General features: G+C 51.6%; 1 protein-coding gene across 2 annotated transcripts in view; it reads left to right on the plus strand.

Annotated features, from left to right (window-relative positions):
* AGAP3 (ArfGAP with GTPase domain, ankyrin repeat and PH domain 3) overlaps nt 1–10,636 on the plus strand; it is a 59,258-nt gene that overhangs the window by 1,433 nt on the left and 47,189 nt on the right. The window lies entirely within an intron of this gene.

A 10,636-nucleotide genomic window follows, 5' to 3' on the forward strand; every position in this document is an offset into this window, starting at 1 on the left:
GGAGGCGTCGGCAGGTCCATCCGCGCCTTGGCCGGGTCGTGAGCGCGCCGGGGACCCGCGGCTCCTTGGTCTGGAGGCAGCCGGGCGCTGACTGACCTCCAGGGACACCGCACCCGGAGTCGGGGACCGGAAACCCTCGGCCACTGCTCTGCCTAACGCTTTTTTCTCTGGGCCCTTAGGCCCTGGACTTTCGACCACTGAGGGCACTGGAAGTGGGGGCATGCTGCTGGTAGATAGCTCGCAAGCCCTGGTGTGGTGGGTGCTGGCGGCACCCGCAGGCACCCCAGTGGCATGGTGACCTTCGAGCGGGCATGGACAGATGGGCCTCGCCCTGGGCCATCTGCTTCCTCCCCCAGCTCTGTTTGAAAGGGGACGCCCACCGGCAGGTGGTGGGTTTGGCCTCCGTGGAAATGAAGCGAGAGCCAAGGCCTTTTGTGATAACATGGAGTTGTGGGCAGGGGCCTGTTCCTGACTTGGGCCTTAAGGTTAGGGCCCCACTCACAGCTTCATCTGCTTGCCTGAGGTTCTGAGGGGTGGTGCACCTGAACACCTCCCTTTCTACTTTCAGAGGCCCCCATAGCTGAGGAAGGAGTATTGGGTCTGGGGGGACCCCATGTAGTGCTGGGTCCTATCTTTTGTTGTGACATGACAGTCTGACTTCCTTCTGCCTTTTCCCAACCGGTTCTTATTTCTTTCCTCTCAAGGCTGAGTTCTCTGTGAACTAATTAGGTGACAGAAAAATCTCATTAACGTGGATCTGAGTAAATGGCCTGAATCACCGCTGTAGCTGGGGAGTAGGAGATGGCATTTGTGCGAGCCCTGGGCCCCAAAGAGAGAAGATGACCAATTTTTCCTCTTAGATCTGAAGAGGGTGGAGGCGGGAGAGACATCGTTGCTGCAGCTTCACTGTCCTTGGAGGAAGTAAAGACATTCCTGATTTGCTCCAAGCTTACCTTCCCCCAGCTCCTTCTGGAGGGCGACAAGCCTCGTGGGCTGGCCACAGGAGGGTGGGGGCACATCTGCTTCCGAGCTTTTCCCAGAGCAGGGACAGGTTTCCGGGCTCCCCGGGGCTCCAGCTTGATGAGCAGCGACCCCTCCTCCCCAGCTCAGGGGAGCCTCTGGTTGAGCATCTTTTGTGATGTGAAGGCTGTGATTCCTGGGGCGCCCTTGAGTTTTTTGCCTCGTCTTAAATTTAACACAACAGGCAGAATTTCCCCTCCTAGAGCCCTCCCCTGACCAACTTCTCCATTGTGGTTTGGAAATACCCCATGGTTCCATCTACTAGACCTGGAAGCTCGGCCTCACCCTTGTGAAATCCTGGGAGCCGGTGTCTCATTGTCACCAGACCGACCCAGCTTCGGCTCACACATCCGCTCTCAGCCCTGCTGTTCCCACTCCTGGGCCCTGCTGCCCTGCTCTCCCGCCCTCCCCCCTGCCCAGCCTCTCCTGGCACCGTCATCTTTATCCACCTCACCTCTCTTGCGTTCCCACTTTTCTGCTGTAGACAGTCTTCAAAAGAAAAAAAAAACACTCCTTCTTCAATTTCTGCCCTATATCCTTCCTGCGATAGAACTCCTCTCCATCTGCCAAACCATATTGCTTCTGTCCTGCGAAGCCGCGTCCCCACCTTCTTTCTGCAAGGAGGGAGAGGCGCAGACTCCCTGGGCGTTTCCGAGCACAGTCTGAGGCTGGACTGAGACTGAGCCCTCCACCCCCAGCCCCAGGGTCGAACAGACCTTGGCTGTTACATAAACACAGTGTCAGCTGGGAGCCGGCTCCTATGTTTCCTGGGGGTAAGCCTCTCCGTGGAAAGGGGCGGCATGTTCCGAGTGTATAACAAAGCCTCCTCCACTGTTTAGACTTCGGGGAAGGTTTTGTTTGCCCCAGCTCTGAAGGTGGCATGGGACCTGCGGTCAGGATCCATTTGGCTCTGAGGAAGTGCAATGGGCACTTGGGCCTCCTGTAGTCTCTCTGCCACTCACAGTCACTTCTGACCCTGTGTCCAGGGCAGGAGGAAGCAGGGGATGTTTGGCTTTCCTGTGTTTCAGGACAGGATTTGAGGGGAGGGAGACCATTTTGAAAAGTTCCTTTCCCACCAGAGGCCAAGGAAAGAGGAAACCTGCCCATTACTTGGGCTGAGGGAGTGGAAGAAGTACAGCCTTCAGCTGGGAGGGAGAGCTGGAGGGCTCACTATGTGCAGAACCTCTGAGCCACCTTCACCTCACTAGTGGGGAAACTGAGGCTCAGAGAAGGAAGGGAGCCAAGCGGGTACAGCCAGAGAGAGTCTGGGCCTTCAACAGGAGCCCGCTTCCTGCTTGGCACTCACCTACAGTGAGCGCTCCCTGACAGCTTGGGTTTCCTGGCTGAGTCCTAGAAAGAAGGATGCAGGAGAACCAGGGCCTCAGTCCAAATGGGGACACTGGGCATGTGGAGCACAGGAAGTTGGACCAAGCTAGCCAGGAGCCCCGAGAAGCTGTTGGGAGAAGCAGCCCGGAATCCAGCAGGTCCTGGGAAGGTCTGCTGGTCTCAGTCGGTGTGTGCAGGTGAGGGCCTCGCACAGAGGAGGAGCAGGGGCTGGGGTCCCCTCTGGCAGTTCCGGAGGGGCTCCCGCCTGGAAGTAGAGGTGGACCTGACTATTAGGTGTGTGTGTGCCATATGGCTACTATCGTGTGTGCCGGAGCTGGGCTTTGTCAACTGGGTGACTTGCTCAAGTTTCTCCATTGTTTTCCCCCTAGGGCTTTTTTTTTTTTTCAAACAGTTACTTTGAGCATTCCAGCCAGCCTGGCCTGGCCACCAGAGCGTTCTCACTTAAACCCTTACCCCACTCACTTTCATTCAGTTCACAGATTGCTTGCCCTGGGCTGTGGGCTTGGTGATATCCTAAAGGGACTAAGGTAAAGAGATGTGGTGGTTTCTTGTTTGGGTCAAGCCTCAGCTAGACAGAGAAGGGGCCACAGCTGTGGCCGCAGTTGGGTGGCAGCTCAGATGGAGAGTAAGATGGTGCACATGGCAGGGCGCGGTGGCTCACGCCTGTAATCCAAACATTTTGGGAGGCCGAGGTGGGCGGATCACGAGGTCAGGAGATCGAGACCATCCTGACCTAACACAATGAAACCCTGTCTCTACTAAAAATACAAAAAATTAGCTGGGCGTGGTGGCGGGATCCTGTAATCTCAGCTACTTGGAAGGCTGAGGCAGGAGAATGGCGTGAACCTGGGAGGCGGAGCTTGCAGTGAGTGGAGATCGCACCACTGCACTCCAGCCTGGGCAACAGAGTGAGACTCTATCTCAAAAGAAAAAAAAAAAAAAGACGGCACACGCCCTGGCAGCCCGCAGCCCTCAGCCCTTAGGCACACCTGGGGTTTTAGTGTTTGTGTCTGTTTTTTTGTCATGTGACTTGATCCTGGAGGACTGGCGATGATCCCCGTGTTTGTGCCAGGGCGCTCTCTTGAGCTTTCCTTACTGTTCCTGGGTGGGCACTCCCTGGCCGGGCCCTGCATTCCCCTGTGGGCCCTGCTGCACCACACACTGCTGAGGTTGCCTTCAAAGACAAGGACTAGGGAGGTCTGGGATGGGTGCCAGGGACATGCATCTGGAGCCAGCCGGGGCCCCTCTGGCAATTTGTTGGTTTAGGGACTGAGTGTCTCATAGGGGCCTGGTTGCTTATGTAGGACGTTGCTCACAAGAGTTCTAGGAATTCTGAAAAAGAGCATAACCATGTGGGTGCTAGTAGCCAGGGAAAGCTTCATTTGTTCCAGATACATTCATTTAGCTCCTACTGTGTGGCCCAGTTGCATCTAGCACAGTGAAAAGCAGACAATCAAAGGAGAGGAGGGGAGAGAAGGGGCCAGAAGTGCACCTGGAGAGACCGACTCAGCCTGTAGGAGGTGCCAGAGAGGTACTGGGAGTACAGAAGAAGACCGAGATTTTCAGAACACCAGGGCAGGGCAAAGGTCAGAGACTTGGGAAACCTCATCACTTTCTTCCGGGTCAGAAGCCAGCGCGGGAAGACCCGTCCAGCCTGATCTCAGGCTGCATGGCCTCGTGGGAACCCCTGGTATCCTGCTCAATCCAGGGTCTCAGCTCTGGCTCTTCCCAGCAGTGGTACCCCATAGAGGAAGCAGTCCTTGTCCCTGTGCTGCCACCTGGCTATCTTCCTGTATCATTTATTTCTTTCATCAAACGTGTGCCAGGCCTGGGGGTCAGGAGGGTTCCCACATAGAGGAACCAGGATGATTAAGATAACAGAGGCAGGAGAACATAGAGTAGCTCTTGGAATGGCAATTTGGACTCTGCAGCTCGGGTGTTGAGTTGTAGGAGATGGGTGGGTGAGGTGGGCAGGACCCTGGTGAAGGAGTATTTCATGCTTTCTCCAGTATTTATTTCCACCCTGCCGTGTTCCTAGAAACCACAGGAGTTGGTGCGTCATTCTGCGGGAGATGGGCGTCACGAGGGTTTAAACCTTTAAGAAGGCTTGAGCCACGCCAGTGTCCACACCACTCATTTGTGCTTGTGAGCCCCCTACCAGCTGTCAGCGCATCCCTGGCCCAGAAGCAAAGGGAGCGAGGTACCCTTCTTGGAAAGCAGGTGTAGCCTGGGAAAGCTGAGGCTGTGGGGAGACAGACACCCCCATAAGAACTCCCATGACCCTGTGTGGCATTGCCTAAACATCCACCTGTTGTGTTAGTTTCTTTTTAATATTCAGGTAACTGGAAATTAGTTTAATCAGATGCTTTCCTCCTGACCCCTAGCTGACTTAAACCATACAGGCCAAGCAGTAAGGGAGCTCATTTTGGACCACGGAGTTGAGGTCAGGAGGCGGAGTGAGCCCAGCCACCTGCTTTGAGGGTGCAGAGACTGGGTGGTGCATGTTCCACCCAAGAATATACTTCCCTCTGCCAGGCTCACTGCTGGGGGTTGGAATGAGGCTTTGCAACACTTTGCATCTCATAGTTTATTTTCCCAGAGGAGGGTCTTTTTTGGATTTGCAAGTATCATTTTCATTTCACAAATGAGACAGCCTAGATTAAGTAACTTTCCTGAAGCCATGCAGTGAGCGGAAGATGCAGGGATTTTCTCTGGTTCTCCAACTCCAGGTCTCTGTGGTTTGCCTTGCATGTATGGGCTGAATAAGTTTTGGTGGCCACACCACATCAGCCCTTAAAAGCTGCTTCTACAGGAAGCTTTATGAGAGTCAAACGGACCAGAGTTTAACTCTTGGAAGCCTTTAGAATATAATTTTAGGGTGAACTAGGACTCTTGCTCCCTACTATAATTTTCTTCTGCTCCCCACTATAATTTTCTTCTGGATGTCTTCAGTCCCCAACTGAATTGAATGGTAGCTCTCTGAGGCGTCTCTCTCCCATGGGTAGCATGGATGTAGCATATAGTAGGCAGATGTTTGCTCAAGAAACATATATATATATATATATAATATGTATGTATATGTGTGTGTATATATATTTTTGGAGACAGGGTCTCACTCTGTTGTCCAGGCTGAAGTACAGTGGTGCAGTCCTAGCTCACTGTAGCCTCAAATTCCTGGGCTCAAGCGATCCTCCACCTCAGTCTCCCAGGTAGCAGACTACAGATATGCACCACCACACCCAGCTAATTTTTTCATTCTTTGTAGAGATGGGGTCTTGCTATGTTGTCCAGCCTGGTTTTAAACTCCTGGACTCAAGCAATTTTTCCACCTCGGCCTCCCAAGGTGCTGGGATTACAGGCATGAGCCACCACAGTGCCCAAATGCATATTTAATTCAAATTTCATTTTAATGTGTTTAAGGGATGAAAGTAAATACATGCTTGTTAAAAGCCATTCAAATGTAGAAGCAGGAAGGTGGCTGCCCAGCCTCCCCTCCCCTGGGGGGATCTGCGGTGGGCGGTCAGATCTGCATCCTTCTGGTCTTTTTTCTATGAACGACTCTTTGCTGGATTTGATGTTACTAGGCTTTTGCAGCAAACGTGGGATTGTTGTGGAAAATGCTTTGCTGGGAGAAGGGGAGCCAGAGATTCACAAAAGGAGGCTCCTGCTTTCATTTATGTATTTGGCAGCTCCTAGACTGGGAGTCAGGATACCTGGGTTCCCGTCCCTGTTCTGCCACTAACTGGCTGTGAGAGCTGGGGCAAGTCTGCTCTAGGCGCATCTTCTGAGAGCCACATTCTGGTTGTCTATGCGGCTAGCTGTGACCCTGGCGTGAGTATCTGGAACGGGCCAGGCTTGGCTCCCTGGCCAGGGGTCTTGTCTGTCAAATGAGGACCTGAGCTGGGGTCCCTAAGATCTGTTCTGAGGCTGCCTCTGTCCCTGCAGCACTTTGAGATGCGCTACCTTGGAGCCCTCCAGGAACTGATAATCAGAAGGGCTCCTGTGGGGAGAGGTGAGATTTTCTGTGCCTCCGTTTCCTTACCTGAGATGGGTCACGACAAAGCTGCCACCGCCTCCGCCGCTTGGTAGTGCTGAGGATTGAGACCTCCTCTGTGGTGTGTTTAGAACAGTGCCTAGCGCATCATAAGCACAGGTGAAATATCAGGCATTATTCTGAAAGGTGGCAGAGTATCCTGTGTAAGGGAATGCTGTTTATTATGTACCTCCTTGTACGCTTGTCTCATTATTGCTTTTGGTCAAATTTTCAGAAGAAAATGGTCAGACGCTGGGGTCGGCACATTTTTAGGACTTTTGCGGCACTCTGGCACACTGCCCTCCAGAGAGGCCATTTGCTTTCCAGGCATAGAGACAGCCTGGAGTTCCCTGCCTCACTTCCCTGGCACCCCTTTTCCATCTGATACGTAAGAAAAAGAAAAGACTAAATGACCCTCGTTGTTTTACTTTGCTTGACTTTGATTACTAGTTCATCACTAGCTATTTCATTATTGGATTCACTTTGACTATTAGTGAGATTCAGTATTAAAACAGTTTTGGGGGGTCATCTCCATTTTGTTCATTCTCCACATATCCTTTTTTCATTTTACTCTTGGTTTGTTACTCTTTTTTCTTTTTGTAAAAATGGGGTCTCATTATGCTGCCCAGGCTGGTTGTAAACTCCTGGCCTCAAGTGATCATCCCGTCTTGACTTCCCAAAGTGCTGGCATTTCAGGTGTGAGCCACCATGCCTGGCCTCCCCTCCCTCCCTCCCTCCCCCTTCTCTTCTTCCTCCTTCCCTCCATCTCTTTCTTCCTCCCTTCCTCCCTTCCTTCCTCAGAATATTGGTCTGTCACCCAGGCTGGAGTGTAGTGATGCGATCATAGCTCACTGCAACTTCAAACTCCTAAGCTCAAGCAATCCTCCCACCTCAGCCTCTTCAGTAGCTGGGACTCAGGCATGTGTCAGCACATCTAACTAATAATTTTTAAAATTGCCTTGTAGAGGCAGGTTCTGCGTTGCCCAGGCTGGTCTCAAACTCTTGGCCTCAAGTGATCCTCCTGCCTCCACCTCCCAATATTGAGTTGAAGACTGTTTTAATCTCTTTTAATGTAGGTTTTTTACAATGTACATTTATCTGTCTGCTGCAAGTCAGGCACTATCTGAGCCCCATAGTCAGTACTTTGGCCTCAATGTGCCCTGAGCTGAGCAGACAGTGCCATCCTCTGGGCCACCCAGGAGGTTGAGGCTGGCTGTGCCTGCTCCATACCATATCCCCAGATGGCTGTGCCTTAGGGCTTTGTGCCTGTTCCTTTTTCTGCCAGAACTCCTCCTTGCCACTGTAGGGGTGCCTGCCTACAGCAGCTTCCCTTTTGCCTTTTCAGTTTGGTGTTTTGATGGCTTGCAAACCTGAAACCCTAGCGCCTGGAGTGGGATCAAAGCCTGTCACGGGCAGAGGGAGGACCGAAAAGTCTAGACCCCTCCAGGGATCTCTGCTCTGCTTCTGCTGGGATCCCCATCCCTTCCTGGGCCTGGGCTTTTCCAGGCACTGGTGGATGGCACTTCTGTGCCTGGAGGATGTTTTGGTTAAAGATGCTCTAAATGTCTTGTCCAATCACAGTTGTACAAAAAAAAAACAAAAAAAACAGAAAGGCAAGCCCCAGAGCCTTTGTTGGAGAAGAGTTGGGACATTTTGGAGGCTGTCCATCACTCTGAAGCAGCACCCTCCACCACCACCCCCCGCCACCCCATTATTGCTTCTAGATTGTTCTGGATGGTTCTATATTGGGTGATGTGGAATGAAGCCTGGCCTTCATTTCTTCTCTCAGGGCCTCAATAGAGTAGAGGTTAAGAACCTGGGCTCTGGAACCAGGCTGCCTAGATTTGAGTCCCAGACCTACCACTTGGGAGCTGTGTGACCTTGGGTGAGTTCCTTAACCCCTCTGTGTCTTAGCTTTGCCATTGGTAAAACATGGGCATCCATTTCATGGTGTGGGTGTGAGAAGCAAATCAGTTAACGTCTGCAGAGTTTTTAGAGCAGCAGCCGCCCTGAGGATGTGCGCCCTGGGTGGCAACTGTCTCATTACTTATCTCAGAGGCTTGGCTGTCATCACTGCCTGCATAGGGGTGTGTGAAGTGAGGGCTGCATGAGATCACGGGAATGACCGTTTCCGGACCCGAGCCTGAGAGCCCAGGTGGCAGAGTGTGGGGTACATCGGTCTAGCTCATCCAGGCCCAGGGGCAGGGACCTGAGGGGGCAGGGCTGTCACAGGGCCTGCACATTACCACGAGCACCCAGGGTCATCTTCGATGTTTTGCCTGTTGTTTATTTCTCTGATTCAGCACTGTGCAGTAGACATGGACAAGTCACATGTGTGAACTTAAATTTTCTTTTTCTTTCTTTTTTTTTTTAAATGAGAGAGAATCTCACTTTGTTGCCCAGGCTGGAGTGCAGTGGTGTGATCTCAGGTCACTGCAACCTCTGCCTCCCCAGTTCAAGCAATTCTCGTGCCTCAGCCTCCTTAGTAGCTGGGATTACAGGCACATGCTAACATGCCTGGCTAATTTTTGTATTTTTTGTAGAGACAGGGTTTCACCATGTTGGCCAGGCTGGTCTTGAACTCTTGAGTTCAAGTGACCTGCTTGCCTCAGCCTCCCAAAGTATTGAGATTACAGATGTGAGCCACCGTGCCCGGCCGATTTTAAATTTTCTTTTTTTTTTTTTGGAGGTGGAGTCTCACTCTGTCGCCCATGCTGGAATGCAGTGGTGTGATCGCAGCTCATTGCAACCTCTGCCTCCCCAGTTCAAGCGATTCTCTTGCCTCAGCCTCCTGAGTAACTGGGATTACAGGCATGCTCCACCATACCTAGCTAAGAGATGGGGTTTCACCATGTTGGCCAGGATGGTCTCGAACTCCTGACCTCAAGTGATCCGCCCACATTGGCCTCCCAAAGTGCTGGGATTACAGGCCTAAGTGAGCCACCGTGCCTGGCCTGATTTTCAATTTTCAAGTAGCCATATTAAAAAGATTTTTTAAAAGTGAGATTAATTTTAATATATTTTATTTAATCCAGTATATTCAAAATTGTATAAGTCAGTTCTTATGTTGCTATAAAGAGATACCTGACGCTGGATAATTTGTAAAGAAAAGAGGTTTAGGTCGGGCCCTGTGGCTCACACCTGTGATGCCAGCACTTTGGGAAGCTGAGGCGGGCGGAACACAAGAAGGCAGGAGTTCAAGATCAGCCTGGCCAACATGGTGAAACCCTGTCTCTACAAAAAATACAAAAATTAGCCAGGTATTGTGGTGGGCACCTGTAATCCCAGCTACTCAGGAGGCTGGGGCAGGAGACTCACTTGAACCTAGAAGGCGGAGGTTGCAGTGAGCTGAGATTGCACCACTGGACTCCAGCCTGGGCAACAGAGTGAGACTCTGTCTCAAAAAAAAAAAAAAAGAAAGAAAAAAGAAAAGAGATTTAATTGGCAGACATTCAGCAGGTTGTGCAGGAAGGTGGTGCTAGCATCTGCTGTGCTTCAGGGGAGGCTTCAGGGGAGGCCTCAGGGAGCTTTCACCGGTGGCAGAAGGCAAAGCAGGAATAGGAAGTCACATGGCAGGAATGGGAGCGATGGGGAGGGTGCTACACTCTTAAACAGCCACAGTGGAGACAGCACTCATGAGGGACCCAGCCCCATGACCCAGACACACCCTCCCACCAGGCCCCATATCTAACACTGGGGATCACATTTAAACATCAGATTTGGAGGAAACACACATCCAAATCATATCAAAAATATTCTCATTTCAGCATGAAATCTATTAATATATAAATATCTATTAATAAGATATTTTTATCTTCTTCTATTCGTACCATGTCTTCACACTCCACTTGGTATTGACACCCAGCACCTCCGCATGGGACTGGCCATGTTTGCGGTGCTCCCTGGCCACACCAGGCCAGTGGCTATGGTGCTGAAGAATAGCTCTAATTTATAGACTATAAGATAACAAATGGGGCCGAGCGTGGTGGCTCACTCCTATAATCCTAGCACTTTAGAAGGCCGAGGCGGGCGGATCACTTGAGGTCAGGAGTTCAAGATCAGCCTGGCCAGCATGATGAAACCCTGTCTCTACAAAAAATATGAAAATTAGCCAGGCATGGTGGCGTGTGCCTCCAGTCCTAGCTACTCCAGAAGCTGAGGCAGGAGAATTGCTTGAACCTGGGAGGCAGAGGTTGCAGTGAGCCAAGATTGCACCACTGCACTTCAGCCTGGGTG

Source organism: Colobus angolensis, unplaced genomic scaffold (genome assembly GCF_000951035.1).
Source record: "Colobus angolensis palliatus isolate OR3802 unplaced genomic scaffold, Cang.pa_1.0 Scaffold2, whole genome shotgun sequence".
In the NCBI taxonomy this organism is placed as follows: domain Eukaryota; kingdom Metazoa; phylum Chordata; class Mammalia; order Primates; family Cercopithecidae; genus Colobus; species Colobus angolensis.